Source organism: Tachypleus tridentatus, chromosome 11 (genome assembly GCF_004210375.1).
Source record: "Tachypleus tridentatus isolate NWPU-2018 chromosome 11, ASM421037v1, whole genome shotgun sequence".
Taxonomy (NCBI): Eukaryota; Metazoa; Arthropoda; class Merostomata; order Xiphosura; family Limulidae; genus Tachypleus; species Tachypleus tridentatus.
Genome location: NC_134835.1, coordinates 37,742,380 through 37,760,663, shown reverse-complemented (window position 1 = coordinate 37,760,663; position 18,284 = coordinate 37,742,380). Strand labels below are relative to the sequence as shown.

The window sequence follows — 18,284 nt, the reverse complement described above, 5'->3', positions numbered from 1 at the left end:
TACTCTCATGTTGAACTTGCTTGGACGCCCGGACCTGGGGATGTTGGCAGTTGTTTTGAAAGCCTTCCACTTGTTGACTATTTTCCGGACAGTTGAATGGCTGATTTCAAACTCTTTTGATATCTTTTTAAATCGGACACTGGTAGATGGCGACAAGAAGCTTCTCACTGCAGTTATTTCAGCCAAAGAGGGTAACACTAACTATTAATGGGTAGGGTTTCCTAACTTTATATGCATTTTTGTAGCATGACATTTACAGAAGGTCTTTTCTTCAGTTTTGTTTAGTTATCTTCCTATAATCTCTCAGTATTGTTAAAATTGAGATTCAATGTCTATATATCCAAAAATGTTACAAATATACACTGGCTTTCATTGAGTGTCCTAACTTTTTTCACATTACTGTATGCAAAATACTTCAAATGACATTTATGAAATTTTCATTGTGAATAGTAAATTATAAAAAAATTGTAAAAAAATTATCTGTGTACTTATTTATATTACTTTTAATGTTTAGTATTGTAAAATAATAAATTAAGAAAAGCTTAAATTGTATTCGTCATTGTATTAAATGTATTGAAAAAAAAATGTGTATTGGATTTTATTAGTAAAAAGGTGAAATAACACCAATAGAATTCAAGACAGACTTGCTATAGAGGAATTAATCTGGATAGAGGTATAATTTATGAGCAAAACTTTACTGAATATAACAGTTTTTCAGACCTGACGGACGGTTTGATTAAAAATGTAACTGTCTTCATGTATGTAAAAACGTCTGGTATGGGAAGAGAAAGCACAATGTAGCGAAATGAACATAGTGTTTTCTCTACCCAAACCAGCCGTTTTTACATATATATTTTTCTCTACACGTGGGTTTTCTCGTCATCACGGATTGTAACTGTCTTTAGATACTCGGTTCAGGTGTCACTAGAATGCATTCATATCGTTGTACAGTTACATCCTTTCCTATCTAGCATCATTATGTCCTAAATTTATATGTCTTGCTTCTGTCACCAGAGGAAGTGTTACCAGATTGCTATGACTGGTGACAAAAATGTCATTGTTCCTCAAATATAAATATAATTAATAAAATCAGTTTAAATTAGTAATCTACCAGTTAATTAACTTTCCTTACCGTTCAATTAAACCATCCTAGAAAAGCATGATACTCTAGAATAATTAAAACGAGCTCTTAGATATTAAATTAACTCAATAATGATTTTCGGTAACATGAATACAATGAAATAATCAGGACATATTTCTTTTTAACAATTTCTTAATTTTCTCACAACATAGATTTTGCAATATGACATGCACACAATGACACGTCTTGTAACATAACATTTTCGAAAAGCACTAGTCAATCTCGGTTGTGCCATCGTCTAAACTAAATTATAATAATTTAAAAAGAATTACAACCAGTTGTTGTCATTCATATACTTATCAAACGTTTTGTCTGAACTCACATTTACTTCTTCTACAACGTCTGAAGATAACCCATCCCAAAGGCAAACCAACCTCTTAAATAATTGAAACTGCTTTAGCTAAAAATGACCCCTACCCTTTCATAAGTTATACCTATGTCCACTAGTTCTACTATTTTCATTGGCAAATATGGAAAAAAAACTATTATGCATCAGCACAATAACAACCCTAATTTGAATCTGAAACAGTTTCATCAGACCAATACAACTCTTCTTTTATGTAGAGAAAACAATTTGATAGATGTCAGCATCTCCACGTATGACAAAACAACATTTTCTTTACTTGTAATGAACTTTAAAAAGTCATTACTGGTAATTTTTAAATCTACAGCAAACCTTTTCTCATATATCCCTTTTGATATTTTGATTTATTGTTTCACCAAGTTTTTGATCTTATGAATCTGGTGTCATACCAGTCAATTCAAATTTCTTAAATTTATGATGATTTTAATAAATCTTATATCTTAAACTCTGTGTGAACCAACCTGTTTATTGTTTCCTTTCAGCTACCCTTTTCATTGAATACTGAAGAATTTACCTTTAAAAAGTTTACACGTCTGATCAGTTTCACCAAATAACTCAGATGACCAATTCAGAACAGATTATTCTTGTTACATCCTTTCAATTTTTATTTTAAATTATGACTCAAATATCGTTGTTATTTATCTCTATTTGCAACAAAACATTGCACCTAATAGAGCACTTGTCATATCCATCCAGATGTTCTACAATTTTATAATCATTTCTGTATTTGAAATTAGGAATATATTTTATATAGCATTGTTTTAATAGGTTCATTGAGGAATTGCCTACTGAAGCTCAACAGTTTCCAAAAGCATTTCTCCCTCATGGTTTGACTTTAATATTACCCAATATATATGTTCCATCATGATTTCATTAAGAGCTGAAATCTTAATCTGATTATATAGATTCTCACTAATTTCATCAGTACTATTGAGGTTTTTAAGAAATTCCCACTAAAAGACCTTTCCATTTATATCCACTAATAAAGACCCAAATGAATTTTATCTCCAAACTAATATCTTTAATTTGAACAGAATGTAACCCATACTTTACATACAAATCCATTCTTCTCTTCTCGCTTTAATATTTCATTCACTTTAAATAGCCAAAAACTCTCTATTTTAGAAAAATTCTATATCAAAAACATTTACATTTAACCATGTTTCAGTTATTCCAATTATATCAAAATCCTCTATTCCTACCAGTGGCATAAAGTCATCTATTTTATTTGTTTTATCTTTCGAGTATTATAATAATAACAGTTAAGCTTATTAGTAATTATAATTCCTATTTCCTATAATAAACATGTCTCTTGCTTTTAGTTTCTTTCAATTTAATTTCTCCTGGTCCTCATTGCTATCTAGATCATTTTTAAATATTCTATTAAAGCCGAGTAAGTAGCCTTTGAAAAAAAGTCAGCTCCTATCCTATTGAAATGTAAACATCTAGTCAATGTGTTCATCCTTACGTACAGATTTCAGCCTAGCACTTAGCCCTAATGACCTATTTATAACTTCATCTTACAGTTAGTTTAGCACAATATCCCTGACAAAATTACTTCATGGCTTTTTTTTCTTTAAATTATTTTATGAACTCACAACGCTTCAGCTAATTCTCTATATTAAATTTTCTGCTTTGTCAGTTACATCCTCCATCATTGATGTAATATAATCTTTTTCCTCCCTATTCACAACATTGATTATTGTCCCCCTCTTTGGAGTAATCACCTATAGCTGATAACCTACTTATCGTCCACGTCTTTCTCTGACTGTTTGGTTTTCCTTCCATCCAACATTTCCTATTACTAAAAACAATACAAACAGTTGTAATGTACACACCTGATTTAACCATTCTTCCTTCCTTCATGAACTGCTGCAATGACAGAAAAGGAAGAATTTATATAAGACATTAAAACAAAGAAAAACAAACCACAACTAAAACTTTCAGTAAACGTGCAACAATTACATTCACATCAGAATATGTAACTCAGTAACGTGTGTAACCCCCCACATGCTTCAATAATGTCCGCTAGGTGGCGTAGCATACTCTTCAATAAAAATGAGATAAACCTGGTATGTATTTCAGTTTTATTCAGGAAATATAAACGATACATTAACAGATCATTAGTTTAAAAGTTCTATTCCATTCTTCTTATATAAACACAATTACAGTGTTGTTCCACAGTCTTTACCAATAAAACATTGATTGGTTGGTTGATTTAGTGTTTAATGGCACAAAGCAACTAGGCTATCTGTGCCAAACATCCGGTAAAAAGCTTAAAGTAAATGCAATAAAATTCATAAGAGGAAATGAAGGTAAAACAAAACAGAGTTTAAAAACATAAATATCATAAAACCAATGTTAACATCTAGTCTACAACGTTAAAAGAGAAACTACAGTAAGTGAAGTCATAAAGGACTTTCTGTAGCATAATGGTAATTATAATAACTCACCAGGAAGACTAACAGGTAAGTACAAAAACCACTGTCAATCACCTGAAGTTGGCCTTTCCAATCCTGGTTCGGAGCTATGAGTAGGAAGGGTGAGAGCCATTGCCATTGACACAATGTGGATCTGTTTCACACTCATATGCATCCCGGTCCTTGCCACTACAATGAGCCTTGTCAGGGAACGACGACATGACATCTTCAAGTGACCAAACCTCTGACACTGGAAATATCGGGGGAGGGTTTGGAATGTAAGGCTGTACCCTGCAATTAAAATAACCTGCCTTGATGGTGGCATGTGCAGGTGGTGATGTAAATTTCAGAATGAGGATACTGGTCAGCAGTATAACTCCATCTTTGCGAGTGGAAATATGTCTCACTGCAGAAAACCCCTTGAGTTTTGAAACCAGCGAGAATTTCTGATGTTTCCACCAGTATGTCACCAGATCAAAGTTTCCTTACCGACTTTGGAGAGCCAGCAAGTCCCTCCAGTCCCTTCTGAATAAAAAAAGGGAAACATTTGCCCTAAAGTTTCTCTGAAAGATAACGTAGGATAAGAAAGTGAGGTACAGCAGGTGGAACAGATGTAAAAGATTGCTCCTCAGAAACGTCAAGACAGGGTCGTTTACCTATTGGCTGTTTTTTCACTAATTTATTTGAATTTTTGTTTGGAGGATCCATAAGAAAAAAAGGAAATTTCGATGCCCTCTGACCCCATCCACCATAGAGCCCTATGAGGAGACGCACTACACTGTCAACCAAGGACACTGCAGAAACACCAGCATCAGACACAATGTACACAACACCTTTTGAGAACTTCCAATAGCTGGTACTTGGTTGACCCTAGCCCAAGGAGGCCAACCAACTGACCCAAAGGGGACCATCCCAAGGCCACCCATCTACAGGAATTCAAGGCTAAAGTGGTGGTTAGGGTTGGATCCCTCAACCACCAAGATCCTCTCCTCCCCTTCATGGGTTGCCACGCATGGCAAACACGTGAGTAGATGTTTAGATCTCAGAGAAGGTAAACTGAAAGAACAGAAACTTCCCTCGGATGTCCCCTCACCAAGTACAGGTACTTAGGGGTACAAAACATTGACTACAAGTTAAAAACAAACAAACAATGGAGCAGGAAGGCCAATCATGGATATGAATACAGGATACCTGTTGTTTTCATTCCAAAATATATAGAAAAAAAGAGACTTGTATGTAAAAAAGAACAAAAATTTACTTAACAATATTTTTGCTAACAGTATTGTTGGTTATAATTAATTTATGTATATTTTGTCTCTACATAAATTAAAACTTCTTTTATTTATTTGTGTTACTTGAATATGATACATTTAACAATAATGTTCAATACTTACAGATTTGAGTTGCATTTGGACCAATTTGATATTTTACTATTACTACTGTCCACTCTTAAAACATAAAAAAGCTTGTATAATGTCTTCTCAAACACTAAAAAATTGTCGTAATTTGTGACCAAATACAATGCTCATGTGAAAAATAAGGTTTCTTTTTTGTCATTGTATAATCTGCATATTGTATTTGAACAGTCTTTGAAACGCATACCTAAAGTTTATGTAAATACTATCACATATATTGCATCTGTTACTTACTTTCACCTACCACAAAATGTTTCTAAATCAGTAATAAAGTATAAAATAAACACATATTTAATAACTGACATCAAATACATAATACTATGTTGAATGGTTCTCTCTAAAATGTCAAAAAACATGATATTTGACATCTACACATACAAATAGGCCTAACATGAAAACATTTACAGGGATGAAGACAATATATAAAAATACTATAATAAACTTCTAAGACTGTGACCTATGTCGATGTCTTTTAAACTTTCCACTAAATTATGTTGTTCATATGTACAGAAGTTACATTTCAATTACATTATCACAGAAGTATAAATTATTCCTCATTATAACTAAACTTTGCTTTTATTCATTTCCAAAGCTGTTCTCTATTAATAGCTCTTACCCTTTTATGGTCTTGCACCACATGATGAGACTTGAAATGTGTAATAATGAGTCTTCAAATACAAAAACAAACCACAAAAGAAACAAGAGTTGGTCAATTGTATTCTTAATGGATGACAGTTTCTTAACAAAAAAGGACCTATACTTTGGCATAAGCAGAACATTCCTAACATATTGCTAAGTGTAAAATTTTATTGATAAAGATGCTTTATTCTGTGGAGCTATTATACTCCCAACAAGTTTACTTATGGAATAATATACAACTTAATACTTTAGGAACAGTAAAAAGACAAACAGAATTACAGATTTTGAATGTTTAATGCATTCTAATTACATATACCAAAAGTGGAGATTTATAACAAATTGCACTGAGAAAATTAAATGTCAACAGGAAGTCATTGCATAAAACACATTACGTGTATATTTTATCTCCAAATTTTTGGATCACTGCAGTAAGTACTTCACAGTGAAGGTGATAGAAAAAGTTCATTGCTCATTCAACACAAGACCACCTTGCTTATTTATACTTTAGTAATGTTTTTCTTAGAGAGTGCAAATCACAGTCCAGTCATGATAGAAATGTTTTTTTTAACAAGGTATAACAAATTAGAAATACATAAAATGAATATCTTCATTAAAATTGCTCAATATTCAAAATTGTGACAACAATGTAATACTGTAGTTTGACATAACAATAAGTACAGATATAATCCTGTAATGTAATACTGTGGTTTGACATAACAATAAGTACAGATATAATCCTGTAATGTAATACTGTAGTTTGACATAACAATACAGTACAGATATAATCCTGTAATGTAATACTGTGGTTTGACATAACAATACAGTACAGATATAATCCTGTAATGTAATACTGTGGTTTGACATAACAATAAGTACAGATATAATCCTGTAATGTAATACTGTAGTTTGACATAACAATACAGTACAGATATAATCCTGTAATGTAATACTGTGGTTTGACATAACAATACAGTACAGATATAATCCTGTAATGTAATACTGTGGTTTGACATAACAATACAGTACAGATATAATCCTGTAATGTAATACTGTGGTTTGACATAACAATAAGTACAGATATAATCCTCAAAAATCTTATCTAGTTAATACAATTTTTTGTCATATTTTATGCAAATGTGATTTTATTGATACAGATTGTTGTTGAGGAGAACAAGATTCAACATGAAGATACTACAGAAAGGAAGCTGCATAAATCTGGATATCGTGTGTGGAAACAGAAAAATGTCAGGATGTTTGAGACAAATGTAACAAGTTTAAGGTGATGAAGTCTGAAGATACAGTCATCTGATCCTCATCTGAATAACAAGTAAAAGCAAACTGTTGGAAATGCTGAACAAAATCATCCAAGTTGACAAAATAAGTTACAAAAGCAAGAGGCCACAAGTCTTGGCTCCAAGGTAGAAAATGTAGAACAGAGCCAACCACGTTATGCACAATAACAGTAATACTGCATATAATAAAATAACACAAACAGGAAACTAATCTTGCATTATATTATTTAAAACCACAATACCAGATCAACTGCATTAACTTCATGTACCCCCAACCTTCTAAGAACAAACATTAACAATGTTAAAATTACTTTAGTAAAGACAAAGTTAACACTTTTTTTAAGATTTAACATGAAATATTAAGGCACATCCTAACATAAAAAAGAAACTAATTTTATAGTATTTGATTTGATTTGTAACACCAATATAAAATCAACTGACAGCTATCACCAGGAAACTGTCAAATTAAAACAAAATTTCAAAAATAATTTCACATAAAAATATTTTGTGAAAATATTTAACCTAGATTTTATTTATATACACACACATATATTTGTCTTCTTTTAACTGTGAGAGAGGTCTTAAAACAGACCTTACACTAGTTTTAGAACTCAATTTTTATTAATTTTATGGGGTTATGAGTAGATGTTAGATATTTTAATAAGCTTCTTTCATAATAATTTTGAAATACTAATATCTGATTCAAAGCATCAACAACTATTAAAACTACTGTAATAGCAGTTAATATAACATGATTCATTTCATAACAACCATGTATATACATATAACAAAAGAAAAGAATCATAACCTTCTTAAGTAACAAACTTCTAAGTCTTAAAATAAATATGAATCAAGGTGTCATTCAATTTACTACTTGTCATTAAATTATAACAGTTCATGGAATTTTGCCTTTCACAAAATTAAATATTTTTATCCTTAACTATACATCATACATATGACATTTTTAGTTGTCTCTTTTTCAGCCACAGCAAATGTATTTGTATAAAACTTAAGAATAAGTTTCATCAGAATGATTAGATTTTGATTTTAAAATCTACCTTAGTGTTTTATACTTAATTATAAGGTCTGTGTTTGCAAAACAATATTGGTATTTTACCATTAAAACACAGTTGTCAGTGCAAATAAAACCAAGACTAGCTTATTCTATATTACTGTAGAAAACAAGGTTCTCTTGGGTATCAAACAAAATGTTTTTTATTCCAAAATAAATGTAACTGGAATAATTTCTATGCAAAAACAAGTCATTATGGAAATGTTTAATATTTGCTTAAATGTTGTTGTTTCTTTATATTAAGCTACAGTTAGTTGTAATGTTATTTGTAAAAATTATTCTGCAGTATTTGTTGTGCTTATTTCTGTAGCTTAATATAAAGAAACAACAACATTTAAGCAAATATTAAACATTTATATATATCTTTGTATTATAAATAATCTGATTTGAACTCTGTTCTAGACAAGTATAATATATTAATATCAGATTAAGTAAATGAGGCCTTTTGACTTTCAAGAACAAAATTAATGCAACATCATAATTATAGCATATTTGTATATATCATCTTGCATATATAAATTTCTAGTAATAATGGTTAAACATGTTTTATTTGGGGGTCATTTGCATCAATGATCATCAGATTTATTGAGTAACGACAGGTAATCTCCGATATTTTGACAAAAGACCACTAAAAACTTGCATTTAATGTCGGATGGTAGATCTATTATAGTTTTATATTTATCATATCATGATACATAAGCCACAGTAAGATAAATACGCTGAAACACACAAAATCTGTACTACATCTCTAATTAATTGACATAAAACAAATATTTTTCAATCAACATACACAAACATTTTAACAAAAGCACATTTGTGATAAATAATAAGTCGTTTACTTGAATTTAACACAGTTCAACCATCCCATCCAAAGACAAAAACATTTAAAATGTTAAATTTATAATATTAAAGATGAAACTAACAATTCTTTTCACAGGTTTTCTCTACACTTTCTGCAAGTTGACCTCCTCATAATGTCAGCATATGTACAAAGACATATTCATTCCACCCCACTCCCACATCACTGGCATTTTAATCAGCTGACAGAAATTTTTATTTTTGTAAAGGTTTACTCAACCATTTTCTACACTGCCAGAAAACCCAAAATATTTCCACAATACTAAACTACAGAGCATTAAAAGCCTTCAAATGTGAGGTGCAAGAATTTCATTTTAATGTAAGGACTTTCCAATTTGCTTAAATGCACTGAAATTGTATTGGTGACAAATAAGTGACTATTCGCACATACTATTCTCATTCAGTGCTGCCCTCTTTATACTTCCCACTATCTTCAAGACTTTCATCTAAGCTCATGTTTATACATGGAATTGCCACATACTAATAAGTACAAAAAAAACCTCCACAATATGAAATGTGACTCATTAATAGCACAGCTCACTCCCTCTGTATTCAACCATCATTATGAAAGAAAGAAATGATGCGCTAAAAAAAGGGTGAGAAGTGTGAAAGGAAGTATCTATCAGAAATATATTTCAGTCCATGAAAATGTTGAATGCTAAATTCTATTCCCATACAAGTTGATACAACTATAATCCAGCACTGAAACAGTGAAGGGATCACAAAAGTAAAATTTACTTCAAGAAGCACTCAAAATGAACCAATAGCATGGGACATTGTATACAATGGAACAGTATAGAGACAAACAGTATCAATATTCTTTTGAAGTAGTTAAAAAGGTTTGGATATACTTACGTATAGATCCTCATTTTAGTCAGGGTCATTTCTAAAATAACAACGTCACTTTATTCTTATTCTTTTTGTGTTTAGTTTTTTATGGCCCTCACCACTGTTTAGTTTCAGTTTAAATCCTCCTTTATAGTTGAGTTAATAGTCTTAGAAAACAAGCCAGTTGCTACAGTATTTAAAAATAAACCACCCATTCCAAAAAGCACCCTCCCTCCTCTGAACTAGTTGATACAAGTCCATCAGTCCGCTCATCCTTACAGTTTACTTACTAAAACCTAGTGACCTACTTGTAACTTCATTTACACAGAGATTATTCTATCCATATATCTTGTCAATAAATCACCCACAAATTCCACATCCTTCTCTGATCCTTTTATTTTCATTCTTACCAACAGTCCACATTGCAGAAGCCAAATTCTGAAATTTGTTTGTCAACATAATAGGCTCATTACAACTAAATTCGTTATTTTTTTACTCAAATACTAATAGCACTCTTTCTACCTTCCTGAAAGTCACTGTCATCTGATATATCCTTTGCATATAAATAAGTTAAGCTCCCTCAGAATACTGCTTCCATTTCCCATGATCTACAATTCTTTTCATTGCCTCCAACTTCTCCAATATAAAAATTCTACAAAATAAAAATCGTACAGCTTCGTCAGAGGTTTTCTCGTGTACAAGTAAATCGCGGCCCGGCACATCTATATGCTTAAAGAACTTCGCCTGTACTCTTGAGCGGCTAAAATGGAATTTACCGCCCTCTATAGCGTCCTTATGGATGAAAGAACACACACTAGAAAAGATAAAAGAGCATGTTAAGTGACGGGGAGATTCGAACTCCCGATTCTTTGTTAATATCTATCCAATTTTTTCTTATAATGTCTTGCGGGAAAACACTCATTAAAAAAAGAATAACATACATGTATTGTTACCTGAATATTTTCTACGACTGTGATTGGACACCTACTTAGTAGAATTCAACCAATAAAATTAAACTATAAGAGTATCTTAGCAACGTTAATGTCTGGAAAAGAATTTCAGAAATTTAGTCAAGTATTAGGTTAAGGAATAATTCGTGAGCGTTTTTAAATAATTTCATTCAAGCATTACATGCAAGACTATACAATACTTCAATGCATGAACACATTACACCCAAAACATTTATTATGATACTTTATTTCATATAATACCTAGGTATATAGTATGCATTGTTTTAAACGAAATTGCAAGAAATTAAATGCGAAAAGCAGATGGTGTCGAAAACGCTCGATTTTGTCCACTTGACATTCCATTTAATGAGCTGAAAATGAAAGCAAAAATTAAAGACATATGAAAATCAAACACACCATCTATTAGAGCAAAAAATTATCTACCAAATGACATGAAATATTTTGCAAAAGGTTTCATTTATGAATATATTTTTTAACTTGAAAAAACGCTTACGAATTATTCCTCAACCCAATGCTAAGAAGCCTAACAAATACTGATATTTCATCTTATAAAGAGACAAGTAAGATATCATGACAGAATTATCATTAAGAAGTATTTTTTTTTTGCTTAATTATATTTGCTGTCAAAACCGAAACTCAAATGTATGAATAATCTATTTTATCTCTTAAAAATGTGAAAAACATATAATATTACAACCAGAAACGAAACAATAAGATGTTCCTTGTACACCACTTGTTTCCAACCGAAAAATCCTCAGTCACTGCTTCTGTTAATTACGATTGGAGAGGCTAAAGTGGTACGATTGTATCTTTAGGGGATAAAATCAGAGTGTAAAACTTATACAGGTGATATTTTAATTTGGGTTGTATGAGTTCTTGATAGGGGCCATTTCTAATGTAATGTTGTATACTAGAAAAACAAATTGTGGAAATGAAACCAGCAAGAAATCGTTGTGCTGATTCATGATGACGAAAATCCCACTTAAGAAAAATGTATTGTAAAGACGTCTGATATTGGTATTAAAATTTTAATTAAAAATGAAGTACAGTTTGAGCTCCTTTTTCCCCCAAAGTATGTTATGGGTTACTGAGTTATGTGCAGGGGTGTAGATCCGGGGAGATGGGGTATACATCCCCCTTTTATTTTAGGTGGAGGTATGGTGCATACAATTATCTCCCCCTACAGTTTGGTCTGTTGAATTGTTTAATTATATCACAAGCCTACAAATTGTGTGTTTGTTCTTGTGATTCTCGTGTTCTTACCAATCGAATTACATAATTAGGCCTAGATGTAAGCTTTTTAAGTAGCCGAAATGTACATCTTTAACATAAGTGTGCTCCTAAGCTTTTCGATCTAGGCGATAGTTCGTAAGTATCAATCAGAGGACCTAAGTATACATGCAAGTATTGTGGCAACAAGATTACTCTGTGACTGCATGTTTACAGCAAATTACCAATTTGCAAATTGAACAGTCCACATAAGTGGTTGCAAAAATCATCCCCCCCATCGGGTGTAAAAAATCTACGCCCCTGGTTATGTGAACATGATTAAGTGTTACATCTCTTCGCTCCAGACAAACAAACACAGCTATTTTATTAAAGAAGTACGAAGTTACTTCTGTTGGAATGTTTTTCATAATTTTTAGACATAGTTTCTAGTCTTTTGTGTTAATTTGGGTGAAAATATTCAAATTCATCAAAGATATTGACCGTGAGTATGAAGCAGATATTAGACTGATAAATGTGATTTAATGGTGGTGTGATATAGACATTCCAACTCAATATATTTAACTTATTGATCATGTAGATTTGTAAACATTACTTGTAATTTAAAAGTAAAACTATTCTTAAACAGAAAAAAAAAAATCGAGAATTATACCTATCGTCATCAAAAATTCCTGTACAAACACAAATAAAACACCTTTTTAAATGTTTTCATAAAGATGGTTATGTTGGTACTTTTTACAGTTTTGTTTAATTTTTTATTCAGTTTATTTAGCACCACAACACATCATCAACTGCTCTTGTAGATACACGTTAACGGAAATCATGAATGTAAGTTATGAATATAGACATACTTTGGTTTTTATTCTTTTCATCTTTTCATGTAAAAATTTGAGGGACATAATCTGTTTTGTAGAAATACGTCTTTATAGTAATTAAATGAGAAAACTCCAGATAAACAAGAAATGCATTTGGAATCTTCCCAACGTTAAAACTTTTACTGAAACGAAGTGTTTTTGCTAGTTTATTTTTTAAAGTATATTTTACACGAGACGGTAATTAAAAGCCGACTACGAATTTGAATTTCCTTACACAGAGACACAAAGCAACTTGGAATAAATGGAAAGAATATGTTTTATTATAATGTGCGAAGTAAGCAATATATGCAATGAGATTTTTGTGAATTTCAGTTAGAAGAAAATATTACAAGAAAACACCTGTACTAATTACATCATGACATAAAAGATCACAAGTTACGTAAAATTTCTCCGGGTCTTACAAATTACTATACGTGATAGTAATGCTGGGTGTTGTTTAATGTCGAGTGTTGGAGGTCACTGACTAATGGCCCCATGTTCGAGCCACAATGTATCGCTGAACACGTTACATGCTTTTAATTGTAGAATGTTTTAACTACCTTAATCAGTGTCGTTATTCGGTTAAGAATAGTTACTTAAGAGTGGTAACTACTGCTGATAGTTGTCCGTATCTATTTAACAGTTGTAAATAAAGAACGGTTGTGTCTAAAACTTAGGAAGGATTTGAAATGGATTTTTGTACTTTCTGTTGTATTATGCGCCATTTCTTCAGCTTTTGTTTTGGAGACATTACTTCGGATGCTTTAACAGCTGTCTGTTAAGAAAAGTTTTTATTATTATTCTCACAACCATCGCCAGTATCTCGTGTTGTATGGACAGTACTTCGAACACTTCCACGCCTGTTCTCTCTTCACTTATTATAGACGTTAAGGCTGTCTGTGTTATTTTATTGTTTTGTAACCATGTTTGTTTGTTTTTTTATCAGCCTCCTTTTTCTCTTGTATTCAGCTTTTCGTTACATCAAGTTTCAGAATAATTTTACGTATTTTATGCCATAAACACAAACGAAACATTAAGATAAACATTAATAAGTGCATTATGGGAAATACCATATGTCAAACTCTTGGTTACTATTTTACCAATGAATAGAAGGTCGAACGCCCTCACCACCTGGCCATTCCTACATTATAAGTTTTGTTGGACTAAGTTGTTAACGGATTTTCTTTTCGGTTATCACAAAATGAAGTCAGCTGTAAATTTGAATTGAACGTAAATTATATTCATAAATTTCATTTTCGCTAAAAATAATATTAACATTTTAATAACTGTGGTTCTGTTTTTCATATTTACCGAAGCAACCTTAAACTCTAAAGATGTGTTTTTCTTACAACAAAGCCACATCGGGTTATCTGTTGAGTCCACCGGGTAAATTTGAGAACCTTCTTTTGGTGTTGTAGGTCTGAGTGTTTCCTGCTGCACCAGCAGTAGACTGTAGAAATGGTACATCATTATTGATTTATAACAAGTACATTTTTACATTAAATGTTGCCATTGTAACGCCCTCACCGCTTAAAGAACGAGCTTCTTTGGTGTGACGGGGAGTCGAACCCGTGATTCTCAGATTACGAGTCGGGTGTCTTAACCACATGGCCAAACCGGGCTGTTTTACTAAAACGCTGCGACAAAATAAAACATGCAAACCGTTTTCTCAACTAAACATAAACAATCAATAATAAATACATATGCTGGCCATATGTATACACACATCATACAATCCATATATAAACTATTTATTAAAAAATAACCACTTAGTATATTTTCCTTTTTAAATTAATATGTTATTCTAATTATAGTTTTGTTGTTATTATAATAAAAATACAGTTTATTTATGATATAACTTCAAACTTTAACTTACTTTTTCATATCTATAAGTCTTTATATCTTCTCACAGTTCCTAGTGGCTGTACGCAACCAGTTTCTTTTGCTCCCTTACTACAAGCTACTTTAAAAGGCGACAAACGTTAATTGAATGATTGATATTTTGTAATTAAGCACAAATTTACACAACTGGTTATCTTTGCTCCGCTCACAACGGATATCGAAGATTCTCAGTGTAACTATTTCTTGAACAGTGAAAGTTACGAATCCGGTAAAAGAAGAAAATAAAAGGCATATAATACAGTATTATTCATATCCACAATAAAATCTTTTCGATATTTTGGATATTACTCCCAGTGACAAACGATATATATACGGACTTACAACATTAAAGATCTAGTTTCGATACCCGTCATAGACAGAACGCAGAGAACCAATTGTATGGCTTTATCTTAACTTTATAGACAGACAGAGGTTTGGTTAAATATATATATTTGTTTCACTAGGATAACAAAAAAAGAAAAACTAGGAACAAGCCTAAAAGCTTGAATTGTTACAAGGAAAGTTTCAAAGAAGAAGGTAAAATATCTCTATTTTTTGTTTGTCTAGTATTAAAAGTATTAGCAAATCTTTTAAAATTTATGAAATGTTTTCCTAAAATATTTATTTTATCATGTACTACACCCAAGAACAAAACCGCCTCTTCCTCCCACTTACCAAATTTACACCAATTGCAAAACTTCAATACAAGCATCGAAAGTATGGAATTTAAAAAACCAACCTCAATTCAGTTACTTCTCTTCACCATGAAAACCACAAAAAGATTTCTCAAACAATTTCAATTCAAAATCGGAGTTAAGAAATCTGCAAAGAAAATATTTCATATCAAAATACTTATTTCAACACATGAATTTCCACTTTCTAAAACTAAATTTCTTGTTCCTTTTCAAGCACTAAACAAAGTCAGGTGACTTAGTCAAAAACGAAACAGTTGGTTTATCTTTACAAAAGCAAACTGAACCTGAGTTTCGTTTCAAACATTTAATTAATCAACCTACATGTCGCAATAGTGACGATAATTGTGTAATTTGTGCAGATCGTGTACAACTACCAATATCATATCCACCAGGATGTAATAAATCCGAGTAGTCTCAAGTGATTTAATGGAGAACAATCGTTACAGTATACATTTCCATTTTGGCTGTTACATCTAAAACATTTAAAAAACCGGTGTAATAGTTTTAGGGTAAAGTTAATATCAGATTAAGTAAATGAGGCCTTTTGACTTTCAAGAACAAAATTAATGCAACATCATAATTATAGCATATTTGTATATATCATCTTGCATATATAAATTTCTAGTAATTTTGGTTAAACATGTTTTATTTGGGGGTCATTTGCATCAATGATCATCAGATTTATTGAGTAACGACAGGTAATACTAATATCTGATTCAAAGCATCAACAACTATTAAAATCACTATAATAGCAGTTAATATCACATAATTTATTTCATAACAACCATGTATATACATATAACAAAAGAAAAGAATCTTAACCTTCGTAAGTAACAAATTTCTGAGTCTTAAAATAAATATGAGTCAAGTTATCATTCAATTTACTACTTGTCATTAAATTATACCAGTTTCATGGAATTTTACCTTTCACTCCAAATGCTGGTCAAAAACAAATACTAAAGTAACAAAGCTAAATATTTTTATCCTTAACCCTCATACACACGGTGGGGGTCAAAAATGGGCCCACTTGTGTTTAAGTTGTTATAGAAATATCAAAGGTGTGACTTTCGGGCCTAAAAATGTACCTAATTTAATCCATACTAATAACATACTATACTAATACGTTTAACATGTATTTTATGCAAATGGGGTATTACACCCCTTGTCTAATGTCGAAATTCACGTTTTCCACATTGGGGGTCATTCTTGACCCCGTTTAAAACTCAATTACATTTCTGGTAAACAATCAAATAATATATTGATATGACATTTTGTGTTCTAGAACATTCTAGAACACTCTATAATGTTCTCGAGCATTCTAGAATATTCTTATCTACGTTGCATAGAGAGCCCTCAATCGATGATGAAACAGGAAAACCTGAAATAATATCACACTATAACTCCACCAAAAGAGGAGTCGATACACTAGACCAAATATTTGGATTCTTTTCCACAAAAAGAAAGACCAGAAGGTGGCCAATGGCACTATTTTATAACATTCTTGATGCTGCCGCATACAATGCTTACCTTCTCTATCGCCAGCGCCATCCAGAATTCGCATCAAAGTACCAAAAAAGAGCAAGACGTGAATTTCTGAAGTTGCTTACTGATGAATTACTGCCTGAAGAAGATACAAATGAAGTGATCCCTCCAAAAAGACAAAAAAGTTACCGAAGAGAACGTTAGGAAATGGTGTCAAATATGCGCACGTGATTCAAGGAAAAAAACTTTTGTGAAGGTTTACTGAACCATTTTCTACATTGCCAGAAAACCTAAAATATTTCCCCTAAACTAAACTAATGAGCATGAAATGTCTTCAAATTTAAGGTACAGGAATTTCATTTTAACGTAACCATTTTCCAATTTGCTTAAATACACTCAAATTGTATTGGTGACAAATAAGTGACTATTCGCACATTATTTTCTCATTCAGTGCTGCCCTCTTTATACAAATGTTTTTCCCATGGCCTGCAATTCTTTTCATTGCCTCCAACATTTCCAATATAAAAATTCTACATACGGGGGAATTCGAACTCTTGATTTTTTGTTAATATCTCCAATTTTTTCTTTTAATGTCTTGCGGGAAAACAATTATTAAAAAGGAATAACATATATGTATTGATACATGAATATTTTCTACGACTCTGATTGGACAGCTACTTTGGAGAATTCAACCAATAATGATTCTACTGCAAGAGTATCTTAGCAACGTTAATGTTAGGAAAAGAATTTCAAAATTTAGTTAAGTACTGGGAAGCCTGACAAATATTGATATTTCATCTTATAAACAGAAAGTAAGATATTATGACAGAATTATCATTAAGAAGTATTTTTTTTGCTTAATTATATTTGTTGTCAAAACCCAAACTCAAATGTATGAAAAATCTATTTTATTTCTTTAAAATGTAAAAAATATATACCATTATAACCAGAAACGATATAATAAGCAGTTAGTTCCTTGTACACCACTTGTTTTCAACCGAAAAACCTTGAGTCACTGCTTCTGTTAATTACGATTGGAGAGGCTAATTTTTCATAATTTTTAGACATAGTTTCTAGTCTTTTGTGTTGATTTGGGTCAAAATATTCAAATTAATCAAAGATGTTGACCGTGAGTATAAAGCAGA

The 18,284-nt window shown here is 31.5% G+C and overlaps 2 long non-coding RNA genes across 3 annotated transcripts in view; both read right to left on the bottom strand.

Moving 5' to 3' along the window:
- Positions 1–17,730, bottom strand: part of LOC143231946 (uncharacterized) — a 36,046-nt gene extending 18,316 nt beyond the window's left edge. Inside the window, exon 1 of one of the 2 annotated variants that reach the window (XR_013017304.1) lies at positions 17,185–17,730. This is a non-coding gene — a long non-coding RNA (uncharacterized LOC143231946). The remainder of the gene's footprint in view (positions 1–17,184) is intronic. The other variant, XR_013017300.1, reaches the window with a different exon arrangement.
- On the bottom strand, positions 5,468–10,938 carry LOC143231951 (uncharacterized). The gene is made up of 2 exons (XR_013017310.1): positions 10,057–10,938; positions 5,468–7,295 (listed from the first exon to the last, which is right to left on the bottom strand). It is a non-coding gene; the product is annotated as an uncharacterized LOC143231951 (long non-coding RNA).
- Positions 17,731–18,284: the final 554 nt, after the last annotated feature.